The sequence below is a fragment of the Pimephales promelas genome, chromosome 24 (assembly GCF_988280905.1).
Source record: "Pimephales promelas chromosome 24, fPimPro1.hap1.1, whole genome shotgun sequence".
Classification (NCBI taxonomy): domain Eukaryota; kingdom Metazoa; phylum Chordata; class Actinopteri; order Cypriniformes; family Leuciscidae; genus Pimephales; species Pimephales promelas.
Window position 1 is genome coordinate 21,570,001 of NC_142792.1, and position 12,500 is coordinate 21,582,500.

The following is a 12,500-nucleotide window of genomic DNA, read 5'->3' on the forward strand; positions in this document are numbered from 1 at the left end:
CCAGGCCGTTTTCTTTGAGAGTGATGGACACCTTCTCAACATGTCGTGGAGGGGAATTAGCTCAAATGGTAGAGCGCTCGCTTAGCATGCGAGAGGTAGCGGGATCGATGCCTGCATTCTCCACGCTGTGCAATGCCCTTTTTACGCTCACTTCAAAGGGGCACTCCCTAGATGAGCGCTGAGGAAAAGTTTTTTTTCGGACCAGGTACTGCGCACATTCCTGTCAAAAACAGGTCCCACCGAGATTTGAACTCAGATCGCTGGATTCAGAGTCCAGAGTGCTAACCGTTACACCATGGAACCTTGGCGTGGGTGGCTTTTTCCCACCGAGCGGCAGAGGTGTTTAGTCATTCAGCCCAGAAGGTGGACAGCAAAGAGCAATTGAAGCTTTTTCTTTTAAGCCCAAGTTTCCCCGATCCCGAATGGGTTTCAGATTGCCAGTTTCACCACCACATCAGCGGTTGCACATCAGCTCTGTTTTTTCAAGCCCTTCCGGAAAACAAGCTGAAAAGGCTCCACCGAGATTTGAACTCGGATCGCTGGATTCAAAGCCCAGAGTGGTGACCATTACACCATGGAACCACCTCACGCTGCTCCCTGGCCATCTGAAAGGCAGTGAAAGTGCTGTTATTAGCACCACGCTCTAACCAATTGAGCTAACCGCACCGACCCAGACTGCTTTTCTTTGCTTTGTGGCCACGCTGCAGCACTTGCAAAGACGAAAGGTATCGCTCCAGGCCGTTTTCTTTGAGAGAGATGGACACCTTCTCAACATGTTGTGGAGGGGAATTAGCTCAAATGGTAGAGCGCTCGCTTAGCATGCGAGAGGTAGCGGGATCGATGCCCGCATTCTCCACGCTGTGCAATGCCCTTTTTACGCTCACTTCAAAGGGGCACTCCCTAGATGAGCTTTTGAGGATGAGCGCTGAGGAAAAGTTTTTTTTCGGACCAGGTACTGCGCACATTCCTGTCAAAAACAGGTCCCACCGAGATTTGAACTCGGATCGCTGGATTCAGAGTCCAGAGTGCTAACCGTTACACCATGGAACCTTGGCGTGGGTGGCTTTTTCCCACCGAGCGGCAGAGGTGTTTAGTCATTCAGCCCAGAAGGTGGAGAGCAAAGAGCAAGTGAAGCTTTTTCTTTTTAAGCCCACGTTTCCCCGATCCCGAATGGGTTTCAGATTGCCAGTTTCACCACCACATCAGCGGTTGCACATCAGCTCTGTTTTTTCAAGCCCTTCCGGAAAACAAGCTGAAAAAGCTCCACCGAGATTTGAACTCGGATCGCTGGATTCAAAGCCCAGATTGGTAACCATTACACCATGGAACCACCTCACGCTGCTCCCTGGCCATCTGAAAGGCAGTGAAAGTGCTGTTATTAGCACCACGCTCTAACCAATTGAGCTAACCGCACCGACCCAGACTGCTTTTCTCCCCAAATTCCCCAGAAATATCCCGATTGCCCTAGTCAGGCCGAAGAGATTAAAAGCAAAGCCTAAGAAGGGGCTCGTCCAGGATTTGAACCCGGGACCTCTCGCACCCTAAGTGAGAATCATACCCCTAGACCAACGAGCCAACACACAGGAACTTTCAGCCACTGCCTGGCCGCAAATGTTTCCGTTTTCGAGGCTTAAAGAACAAAAGTTTCATTAAATGTGCAACTAAACGGTAGGCAGTGCAAAGTTGCCGGCACAGAGGAAATACGGTCTCTTTGCTTTGTGGCCACGCTGCAGCACTTGCAAAGACGAAAGGTATCGCTCCAGGCCGTTTTCTTTGAGAGTGATGGACACCTTCTCAACATGTCGTGGAGGGGAATTAGCTCAAATGGTAGAGCGCTCGCTTAGCATGCGAGAGGTAACGGGATCGATGCCCGCATTCTCCACGCTGTGCAATGCCCTTTTTACGCTCACTTCAAAGGGGCACTCCCTAGATGAGCTTTTGAGGATGAGCGCTGAGGAAAAGTTTTTTTTCGGACCAGGTACTGCGCACATTCCTGTCAAAAACAGGTCCCACCGAGATTTGAACTCGGATCGCTGGATTCAGAGTCCAGAGTGCTAACCGTTACACCATGGAACCTTGGCGTGGGTGGCTTTTTCCCACCGAGCGGCAGAGGTGTTTAGTCATTCAGCCCAGAAGGTGGACAGCAAAGAGCAATTGAAGCTTTTTCTTTTTAAGCCCACGTTTCCCCGATCCCGAATGGGTTTCAGATTGCCAGTTTCACCACCACATCAGCGGTTGCACATCAGCGGTTGCACATCAGCTCTGTTTTTTCAAGCCCTTCCGGAAAACAAGCTGAAAAGGTTCCACCGAGATTTGAACTCGGATCGCTGGATTCAAAGCCCAGAGTGCTAACCATTACACCATGGAACCAGCTCATGCTGCTCCCTGGCCATCTGAAAGGCAGAGAAAGTGCTGTTATTAGCACCACGCTCTAACCAATTGAGGTAACCGCACCGACCCAGACTGCTTTTCTCCCCAAATTCCCCAGAAATATCCCGGTTGCCCTAGTCAGGCCGAAGAGATTAAAAGCAAAGCCTAAGAAGGGACTCATCCGGGATTTGAACCCGGGACCTCTCGCACCCTAAGCGAGAATCATACCCCTAGACCAACGAGCCAACACACAGGCACTTTCAGCCACTGCCTGGCCGCAAATGTTTCCGTTTTCGAGGCTTAAAGAACAAAAGTTTCAATAAATGTGCAACTAAACGGTAGGCAGTGCAAAGTTGCCGGCACAGAGGAAATACAGTCTCTTTGCTTTGTGGCCACGCTGCAGCACTTGCAAAGACGAAAGGTATCGCTCCAGGCCGTTTTCTTTGAGAGTGATGGACACCTTCTCGACACGTCGTGGAGGGTTAATTAGCTCAAATGGTAGAGCGCTCGCTTAGCATGCGAGAGGTAGCGGGATCGATGCCCGAATTCTCCACGCTGTGCAATGCCCTTTTTACGCTCACTTCAAAGGGGCACTCCCTAGATGAGCTTTTGAGGATGATCGCTGAGGAAAAGTTTTTTTTCGGACCAGGTACTGCGCACATTCCTGTCAAAAATAGGTCCCACTGAGATTTGAACTCGGATCGCTGGATTCAGAGTCCAGAGTGCTAACCGTTACACCATGGAACCTTGGCGTGGGTGGCTTTTTCCCACCGAGCGGCAGAGGTGTTTAGTCATTCAGCCCAGAAGGTGGACAGCAAAGAGCAATTGAAGCTTTTTCTTTTTAAGCCCACGTTTCCCCGATCCCGAATGGGTTTCAGATTGCCAGTTTCACCACCACATCAGCGGTTGCACATCAGCTCTGTTTTTTCAAGCCCTTCCGGAAAACAAGCTGAAAAGGTTCCACCAAGATTTGAACTCGGATCGCTGGATTCAAAGCCCAGAGTGCTAACCATTACACCATGGAACCACCTCATGCTGCTCCCTGGCCATCTGAAAGGCAGTGAAAGTGCTGTTATTAGCACCACGCTCTAACCAATTGAGCTAACCGCACCGACCCAGACTGCTTTTCTCTCCAAATTCCCCAGAAATATCCCGGTTGCCCTAGTCAGGCCGAAGAGATTAAAAGCAAAGCCTAAGAAGGGGCTCGTCCGGGATTTGAACCCGGGACCTCTCGCACCCTAAGCGAGAATCATACCCCTAGACCAACGAGCCAACACACAGGCACTTTCAGCCACTGCCTGGCCGCAAATGTTTCCGTTTTCGATACTTAAAGAACAAAAGTTTCATTAAATGTGCAACTAAACGGTAGGCAGTGCAAAGTTGCCGGCACAGAGGAAATACAGTCTCTTTGCTTTGTGGCCACGCTGCAGCACTTGCAAAGACGAAAGGTATCGCTCCAGGCCGTTTTCTTTGAGAGTGATGGACACCTTCTCGACACGTCGTGGAGGGGAGTTAGCTCAAATGGTAGAGCACTCGCTGCGCAAAAGATGGGGTCCAATCTTTGCGCCCCGCACGCAAGCGAAAAGGACGCAGAAAACGCGAAAAAACGCAGATTTTTTTCCTGCAACAATATTCGGGCTATATTCCTGTACGTTATTGAAGAGTTTTAGTTACATGTGAAACAAGTCACCCTCCGCGGGCTGGGCTCGAACCCGTGTTCTGCGCGACTAGTGCGTGATCAACTGCGCATGCGCCTTCATTTGGTTGTCTATGTGACATATCATTATATTGATTGATATTAATTGTGTATATCATTAAAAAAAGAGCATATTACATGTTTATGGTTTATGTTTATGGGTGTTCTCCCTTCGATTAAACCTGCAATCAAAAAATGTATTCATAATAAATAACTGCTATCCCTTTCTTTCAAATGTCAATGTAAAACCATGCTTACCACTGAGTGAGAGTCCTCTGATTCAGCACAAACAGCTGAAGTGACGTGGCCTCCATCAGAGTTTGGCAGTTCAGCACCAGGTCTCGGATGTGGTGGTAATCTGTGAGCACCTTAGTCCAACGAGGAAGACGGACTCCATCCTTCTTAGTTGGGGACTTGTGCAGTGCACACAGTTTGATGCACATGGCCTCAACTAAGCGACTGGTGCTGGGCCACTGAGCCGGCCCCCCAGGATGACCAATCAGGCATCTCTTCACACTGTCCACACCCGGTGTCACTCCTGTGTTTTTCGGAGCCTTGAAGCGTCCGTGGGTCAGTTTGGGCTGGTGTCTGGGCTGATAGTGAATCTTCCTCTTGTCCCCATCAGGAAGAGCAGTCCACAGACGGATGACCTCTGTGACCTGCTGCTCGTCCAGGTAGAGTGCCTGACGGAGGGACACCAGGTACTCAGCCAGATCCTGCACCTTATCCCAGCCTGCAACGCCATCGGGTCCAAGAACAGGAGCCTGCAGGTTATTACAATAACAATACACAGCATGTTAAATGTCAGAGTGCAAAAGCAAATAGAAACTAATAATGAGAAGCTTACTTACAGGAGCCTGGTCTGCAACACTGGACCCAGTTGATGTTGCAGGAGCAGAGGCAGCACTTGGTTGGACAGAAGGGTGTGGAGGAGACTGCAGAGGAGGCTGGGCAGGGTGCTGCAGTCCTGTGGGTGGCTGTAGTGAGGATGGTCCTGGTGCAGAGGGACAGGGGTTGAAGGCCTGGGGGCTGCTGCTGTGGACTGGGACAGGCTCAATGGGGTCATAGAGGACTGGCACTGTGAGGTCCTCAGGTTCCTCCTCAACAAAGCCTTCGTCCTGCACCACCTCATCAGTCATCTGCTCCACCAGCCGATCCTCCTCTTCTGGGTTATCCATAACAGTCAGGGATTTCCCAGACTGACTGTACAGATACTCCATACCCAGCAGCTCCCCTGCAAAAGAACACACATACAAAGCACATCACATTATACAAAGTATATCAAATTATTATAGCTGTAGTGGCTATTTGTCCGTAACAAACTGAAACAAAAAAACAATCAAACTTTTCAAAGTTTGATCGTTTGTAGGCTTGACACAGTTTAACAGATCAATAAATGAAAATAATAAACAAGAAGATAATAAGCATAAATGCAAAATAAAGCAAATTCACTTTAGCAAAAGAAAGCAAAGAAATAAGTCTATAAAGGGTCAAATTAAGCCTAAATTAAACAAAGCACAAATAACTCCACCAATAGTTGAATTATTTGAAATACAATATAAAAAATGTACACGCAAACACTCATACACCTGTATAATGTATAATCTTTTGTTTGAGTTACCATGAATAATTCTTACCTGTGTAAGCCCCTGGAGGCTGGTAGCGGTCATCCAGGGACACCTTCAGCACTTCGCGGCTGAGCCGGTCCATTGCCTCCCTCTCAACGCTATTGTAGATCCTCAGGTCAGTCTTTCCCCTCACTGCTTCATCCATCCGGTCCTGGTTCCAGCGCATCAGGCCTTCCAGGAGATAGGCCTGGAAATGCGCATCACTGGCACTGGTCCCTACAGGTCAAATAAAGTCAAATATATGTTATCTATGTATTCAGTATGGCAGAATAGGTTATAAAAGTTTAAAGTTTTTTGCAGGTTATAAAAGTTATAACCTACCTGGGATGAAGCGATTTAAATGGAGGTGGAAAGACTCCAAGGAGGTGGAGCCACGAGCACAGCGATAGCAGCTGAGCTCCACACCACCCTTCTTCAGTGTGTCTGTCTTCTGGTACAGAGGGAAGCCCTCTGGGTCCTGAATACAGGCGATGTGCCTCTGCTGGTCTATCCAGACCTGTTGGATTCGCTTGTGGTCCAGCAATGGTACACCCAGAGTGTCCCTCCCCTTCTCACTGTCCATCTCATCAATGAGCGCCTTGATCCTCCAGGTGGTCTCCTCCACTCCTCTGGTCCGCTTCCGACAGTGCAGTGCCAACTCCTTCCTGGTGATCAGCTTATCCAGAGCCTTCTCTGAGACTGGACCAGCTCCTCTGGCCTGTAACTCCCCCTGTTTGGCCAACCGTAGAGCAGCGACATCATCTGGATCCAGCTCAAAGATGCACCTGGAAAGCCGAGCCATGAAGGTGCCGTAGAGCTGACGAGCCTCCGTGATGACACCTGCTGCAAAGCGCCGCATGAAGTGCCAAATGTCTAGGCGCACTTGGAGCTCATCCCACTCTATGAACATGGCTCTGACCTGCGACTGTCTGTGCGCGTGTGGGCTGCAGCAGTCTCTGTCCACGTACATGATGGCGGGTGGTGCCACTCCCGCCTCCCTGTACCTCTTCATGAGACCCACCGCCATGGGCCACAATCCATGCCCCTCTGCCGCTGTGAGGACTGACACCAACACCTGGCCGTGCTCATTGCCTACATTAGTGCACCAACCAGCAGTGTTGGCAGCAGCGCCGGCCAGTTTTTTTGTGACCTATGTAAAAAAAAAAACAGTAGAACAAAACAATTGTCAGAAAAATTTAAGATAATAACAATTATTATTACTCAAACTTGACTTTTAATACCTTTTTGGTGGAGTCCATCTTGAGGACAGAGCCAAAGACTGAGGTTATTTTGGCCTTGACCTCAGGTAGCCGCGAGAGGACGTCCCTGGCATACACAGACAACAGCCACTTGGGTTTGGGGATGGGTGGGAGGGGCGGGGGCGCAGAAAAGAGTGGAGGCTCAACAATGGAGGAGTCTGTGAAGGGCTCACAGACAGTGAGGTACTCCAGCGTCCGCTGTGACCACGCTGAGGTGTGCAGCTCCTGCAGCTTTTTGTAAAGCTGTGTGACACTGTTCCCCCGGGTCCTCTCCCGCATCATTATGACTACACGGTAGTCACACGAGTACCTACAGACAGTCAAATAATTATGTTCAGTGCCACATCTTATTATTTCAATGTCAGTAAAGCAACGTATTTGATTTTATACAGTACAACAAATTACAGTGCATTGCTCTAAATACGAATGTGTTCTACCTGTATGTCAGAATGGCGGGGAATTTTCTGCGGTGTCCCATGTCGAGCTGTCCCAGGATGTCTTCAGACCAGGCGGGATACTTCTTCTTGCACCCTTTGCACTCCAGATACTCTGTGGCCATGTCATACCACCCGTCTATGTCCAGGACCTTGCGCACAGTGCGATAAAGGCCAGCAGCTGTCAGCTTGTGGTTATTGCAGGCTGGCTGGACACAGACAAGTGGAATGGACCACAGCTTTAGCGGCATCCAGAGGAACAAAGGGCGGCAGAAGAAAATATCAGGAGAAGTAGGGGGCTGGGTGAAGACGGTCGGGGGCTGGGGAGGGTACCACCAGAAGTTGGGATGTGGCACCAGCTCAGGCTTCCCTGTTTTTATGTTGGCCCTGAACAGAGTCTTCCTGATCCAGTCCTGCTGGAAAGATGGGAGTTGCTCTTTCCAGTGGACAGGAAGCTCTGCAGGCGACTGGGACACCTGGCCAGGGGTCCACAATGAAGGAGGAGCAGGATAAGGGGCAGGAGCAGGAGCCGGGGCAGGAGCAGGGCCTCTCGAGCCTGCAGTGGCTGGAGCGTAAAAAAACACAACAAAATTATCTTATTGTTTTAGACTTTCACTGCATGACTTTCTCAGCTCTGCTGGACAGCTACTGCGATTACAAAGTTTACTGCAAAGCATGTATGATTAGTAGAGAGACGACATGATGATGAAAAGATGGAAGGAAGCAGTGAAAATCATCCTGTTTTTCATCCAAGCACCATTAGAAGAAATACAAGAAGAAAAAAAGATGGGATCAGCCAAGTGTGAAGCGAAGCAGACCAAACACTACAACAGCCACTTATTCCAAGGGGAGTGGGGGAAGTGTGAGATGACAAGAATGAGCTTTAGTCAGTGATTATGATAAAAAATAAAATAAAACCTTTTACATACACCTTTAAATTCTCTTTTTTCCTTTGAGGATGTTCACTCAAAGAGTGAATGTAGATTGACACCTGAGAAGTGCCATTCCTCTGTGTTGTGAAATAAAATAATATGATATGTCATTTAAAAAATACTGTTTTGTTTTATTTGTAGTTGTTTGTAAAGTATTGTTTAAGATTTACATACCTTGAGGAAGTTGTTCCTCAGCTTGGGAGGCTACAGTTGCCATCTCCAGGTCATCTTCCTCCTCAAAAAAATCCGTAGCAGCAGAGTCTGTAAAATAACATAAAACACTAAGCACATGTCACCAACACACTTGTATGTGTTAAGTGATACTCACCACATGTAAAGAGCTGTCTCCGGGCAGCGGACTCAGACGCAGGAGGTACACGTGGTCCTGCAGCTGTTGAACACGTATTTTCGTTAGACATATATACTGCATAATATATACTGTAATGATTTTAAAGCTAGCAAATCACTTACAGGGTTTGGCTGGAGACAAAATCTTTTGTGCCAGCAGTGAAGGAGATAAATGCTTCCCCCGCGCCAACAGGGCCTTCACATTGGTTGCCGGCAGTGCCGGCCTGTTCTTAGTGGCAGTAGGTGGAGGAGGAACAGACACAGTGGCAGTGGGCACAGCAGCAGTGGGGACAGATGCTACAGGCATAGTGGTGCTGGGCATGTGGGCTGGAGCCTGCCTCTTCAGCACGTATGCTTTGAAAAGGGCCATGTTAGTGTTAGGCCTGGCCTTTGCCTTCTTCAGGTAGGTGATGAGAGCCTGGGCCTCCTTGCTTGGGTCCTCATACACCTCCTTCATTGACTTACCCTTAAAATCCCCAAACTCCACCATCAGACATCCAGAGTCTCCTGTCCTCTGGGCCTCCTGCAGCATGGCCTGTTTTTTCTGATACACCTCCACAGCCTCGCCAACCTCCCTGATCTGTGAGGTGTATCTGAGGAACAGGTGTTTGTTGGCCGACAGCGGGTTGTCCCTCTCCTCCTCCCCCAAAATGCTGCTGACCAGATAGCAGGCATACCCCAGTGAGTTCTCCAGCAGCCACAGGAATCTCTGACCCTGGTGTTTCCCAAACTGGATCTTGCAGTGAGCCAGAACCAGGAACTGGTCTCCAGGATTCCCTCCATTCTGCCTCACAAAGGCAGTGGCCTCAGCCAGGACCTCCTCCTTACTCCTGGCCCTCCCTGCCAAGACGATCTCCCTCCTATTGGCCTCCTCAGTTGGCCCCATAAGGAGTCGACCCTCAGAGGTTCTTCGTAAAACTGGGTATGCATACATTATCTGAAAGGACTCAGGCATAAACAGAACGTTAGATAGCTGTCATATTCCAACTGAAATTATTTTACTACAGTATTTGTTTTTTATGTAATTAATTATTAGAATATTATAATAATTAATGATTATTATTATTATTATGTTCATAAGCATTATTGTTGTTTTTTATACACTGTGAATCACTTTGAATTGCCTTGTGTACAAATTGTAAATAGTGTGATGAACTTATTAATAAGAAAATAAATAACACTTCTTGGTACAATCTTGCTGATATCATGCCATGCTTAAATTTTTTTGTTTTATTTAGCTTTTGTGGCAGAAATTACTACGAAACACAAAATATAACATAAAGGCGTATATGACAATTCATAATAATATGATCATCAAATAGATCAAATTGAGAATCATTTGTATCATGAAACCTAAAAAATTATATTGGTGATTTAAAATAACAAACATGTTTTTGCCTATTCATATCTTTTTAAATATGTATAACATAGTATTTAAAAGTATAACATAAATATGTATACTGATGTATAACATAGTATAGTATAACATACATGAATTAAACGTTTTTTTTTTAAGTTTTTGTATAAATGTTCTTATGCTCAAAATAATGTAATGACACACAAAAAAATACTAAATTAACAAAAAAATCGTTTAAGGAGGATATAGCTTAATTAGCGGTCGGCTAATTATCTTGACAGTAGTTACATGTTTTTTACTGTATTTATCATGGAAAAGTTGCAGGTTCATATGTACAGAAGAAAAAGTGTGCTATTACACGCTAGATAGCTTTATTGGCATGTTTAATTGTCTAAAAATACACACTGTTTATAAATAAATAATGATCGATTATACAGTCGTGAAGAATAGCCTTACCTGTTGCGAAGATTGCAAAGATGACGATAATAATAGCGGTCGCCGATTGGTCAAAAGTAAGCCACAGGAGCAGAGCCAGGAGAGAAACGCGATTGGTCAAAAGTAAGCCACAGGAGAGAAACGCGATTGGTCAAAAGTAAGCCACAGGAGAGAAACGCGATTGGTCAAAAGTAAGCCCCAGGAAAGAACGCGATTGGTCAAAAGTAAGCCCCAGGAGAGAACGCGATTGGCTCACGTGGGCTTACTTTGGGCTTACTTTGGCTCAACCGGTAGGAAGCAGCAGGCGCAAGCGAGAGGTAGCGGGATCGATGCCCGCATTCTCCACGCTGTGCAATGCCCTTTTTACGCTCACTTCAAAGGGGCACTCCCTAGATGAGCTTTTGAGGATGAGCGCTGAGGAAAAAAAATTTTCGGACCAGGTACTGCGCACATTCCTGTCAAAAACAGGTCCCACCGAGATTTGAACTCGGATCGCTGGATTCAGAGTCCAGAGTGCTAACCGTTACACCATGGAACCTTGGCGTGGGTGGCTTTTTCCCACCGAGTGGCAGAGGTGTTTAGTCATTCAGCCCAGAAGGTGGACAGCAAAGAGCAAGTGAAGGTTTTTCTTTTTAAGCCCACGTTTCCCCGATCCCGAATGGGTTTCAGATTGCCAGTTTCACTGCCACATCAGCGGTTGCGCATCAGCTCTGTTTTTTTCCGCCCTTCCGGAAAACAAGCTGAAAAGGTTCCACCGAGATTTGAACTCGGATCGCTGGATTCAAAGCCCAGAGTGCTAACCATTACACCATGGAACCACCTCACGCTGTTCCCTGGCCATCTGAAAGGCAGTGAAAGTGCTGTTATTAGCAACACACTCTAACCAATTGAGCTAACCGCACCGACCCAGACTGCTTTTCTCTCCAAATTCCCCAGAAATATCCCGGTTGCCCTAGTCAGGCCGAAGAGATTAAAAGCAAAGCCTAAGAAGGGGCTCGTCCGGGATTTGAACCCGGGCCCTCTCGCACCCTAAGCGAGAATCATACCCCTAGACCAACGAGCCAACACACAGGCCCTTTCAGCCACTGCCTGGCCGCAAATGTTTCCGTTTTCGAGGCTTAAAGAACTAAAGTTTCATTAAATGTGCAACTAAACGGTAGGCAGTGCAAAGTTGCCGGCACAGAGGAAATACGGTCTCTTTGCTTTGTGGCCACGCTGCAGCACTTACAAAGACGAAAGGTATCGCTCCAGGCCGTTTTCTTTGAGAGTGATGGACACCTTCTCGACACGTCGTGGAGGGGAATTAGCTCAAATGGTAGAGCGCTCGCTTAGCATGCGAGAGGTAGCGGGATCGATGCCCGCATTCTCCACGCTGTGCAATGCCCTTTTTACGCTCACTTCAAAGGGGCACTCCCTAGATGAGCTTTTGAGGATGAGCGCTGAGGAAAAGTTTTTTTTCGGACCAGGTACTGCGCACATTCCTGTCAAAAACAGGTCCCACCGAGATTTGAACTCGGATCGCTGGATTCAGAGTCCAGAGTGCTAACCGTTACACCATGGAACCTTGGCGTGGGTGGCTTTTTCCCACCGAGCGGCAGAGGTGTTTAGTCATTCAGCCCAGAAGGTGGACAGCAAAGAGCAATTGAAGATTTTTCTTTTTAAGCCCACGTTTGCCCGATCCCGAATGGGTTTCAGATTGCCAGTTTCACCACCACATCAGCGGTTGCACATCAGCTCTGTTTTTTCAAGCCCTTCCGGAAAACAAGCTGAAAAGGCTCCACCGAGATTTGAACTCGGATCGCTGGATTCAAAGCCCAGAGTGCTAACCATTACACCACGGAACCACCTCATGCTGCTCCCTGGCCATCTGAAAGGCAGTGAAAGTGCTGTTATTAGCACCACGCTCTAACCAATTGAGCTTGAGGAAATACGGTCTCTTTGCTTTGTGGCCACGCTGCAGCACTTGCAAAGACGAAAGGTATCGCTCCAGGCCGTTTTCTTTGAGAGTGATGGACACCTTCTCGACACGTCGTGGAGGGGAATTAGCTCAAATGGTAGAGCG

The 12,500-nt window shown here is 47.8% G+C and overlaps 11 non-coding genes across 11 annotated transcripts in view; 3 read left to right on the forward strand and 8 right to left on the reverse strand.

Annotated features, from left to right (window-relative positions):
* The first annotated feature begins 783 nt into the window (after nt 1–783).
* Nucleotides 784–856, forward strand: trnaa-agc (transfer RNA alanine (anticodon AGC)). Its single transcript has one exon. It is a non-coding gene; the product is annotated as a tRNA-Ala (tRNA).
* A 122-nt stretch (nt 857–978) lies between these two features.
* trnaq-cug (transfer RNA glutamine (anticodon CUG)) lies at nt 979–1,050 on the reverse strand. Its single transcript has one exon. It is a non-coding gene; the product is annotated as a tRNA-Gln (tRNA).
* Nucleotides 1,051–2,004: 954 nt separating this feature from the next.
* trnaq-cug (transfer RNA glutamine (anticodon CUG)) lies at nt 2,005–2,076 on the reverse strand. The gene has a single exon. It is a non-coding gene; the product is annotated as a tRNA-Gln (tRNA).
* A 222-nt stretch (nt 2,077–2,298) lies between these two features.
* trnaq-uug (transfer RNA glutamine (anticodon UUG)) lies at nt 2,299–2,370 on the reverse strand. Its single transcript has one exon. It is a non-coding gene; the product is annotated as a tRNA-Gln (tRNA).
* A 1,200-nt stretch (nt 2,371–3,570) lies between these two features.
* trnap-agg (transfer RNA proline (anticodon AGG)) lies at nt 3,571–3,642 on the reverse strand. Its single transcript has one exon. It is a non-coding gene; the product is annotated as a tRNA-Pro (tRNA).
* A 7,262-nt stretch (nt 3,643–10,904) lies between these two features.
* On the reverse strand, nt 10,905–10,976 carry trnaq-cug (transfer RNA glutamine (anticodon CUG)). Its single transcript has one exon. It is a non-coding gene; the product is annotated as a tRNA-Gln (tRNA).
* Nucleotides 10,977–11,184: 208 nt separating this feature from the next.
* trnaq-uug (transfer RNA glutamine (anticodon UUG)) lies at nt 11,185–11,256 on the reverse strand. The gene has a single exon. It is a non-coding gene; the product is annotated as a tRNA-Gln (tRNA).
* Nucleotides 11,257–11,429: 173 nt separating this feature from the next.
* On the reverse strand, nt 11,430–11,501 carry trnap-agg (transfer RNA proline (anticodon AGG)). The gene has a single exon. It is a non-coding gene; the product is annotated as a tRNA-Pro (tRNA).
* A 234-nt stretch (nt 11,502–11,735) lies between these two features.
* trnaa-agc (transfer RNA alanine (anticodon AGC)) lies at nt 11,736–11,808 on the forward strand. Its single transcript has one exon. It is a non-coding gene; the product is annotated as a tRNA-Ala (tRNA).
* Nucleotides 11,809–11,930: 122 nt separating this feature from the next.
* On the reverse strand, nt 11,931–12,002 carry trnaq-cug (transfer RNA glutamine (anticodon CUG)). The gene has a single exon. It is a non-coding gene; the product is annotated as a tRNA-Gln (tRNA).
* A 472-nt stretch (nt 12,003–12,474) lies between these two features.
* The window catches only part of trnaa-agc (transfer RNA alanine (anticodon AGC)), a 73-nt gene continuing 47 nt past the window's right edge, over nt 12,475–12,500 (forward strand). Inside the window, exon 1 of the tRNA in view lies at nt 12,475–12,500. This exon is cut by the window's right edge and continues 47 nt beyond it. This is a non-coding gene — a tRNA (tRNA-Ala).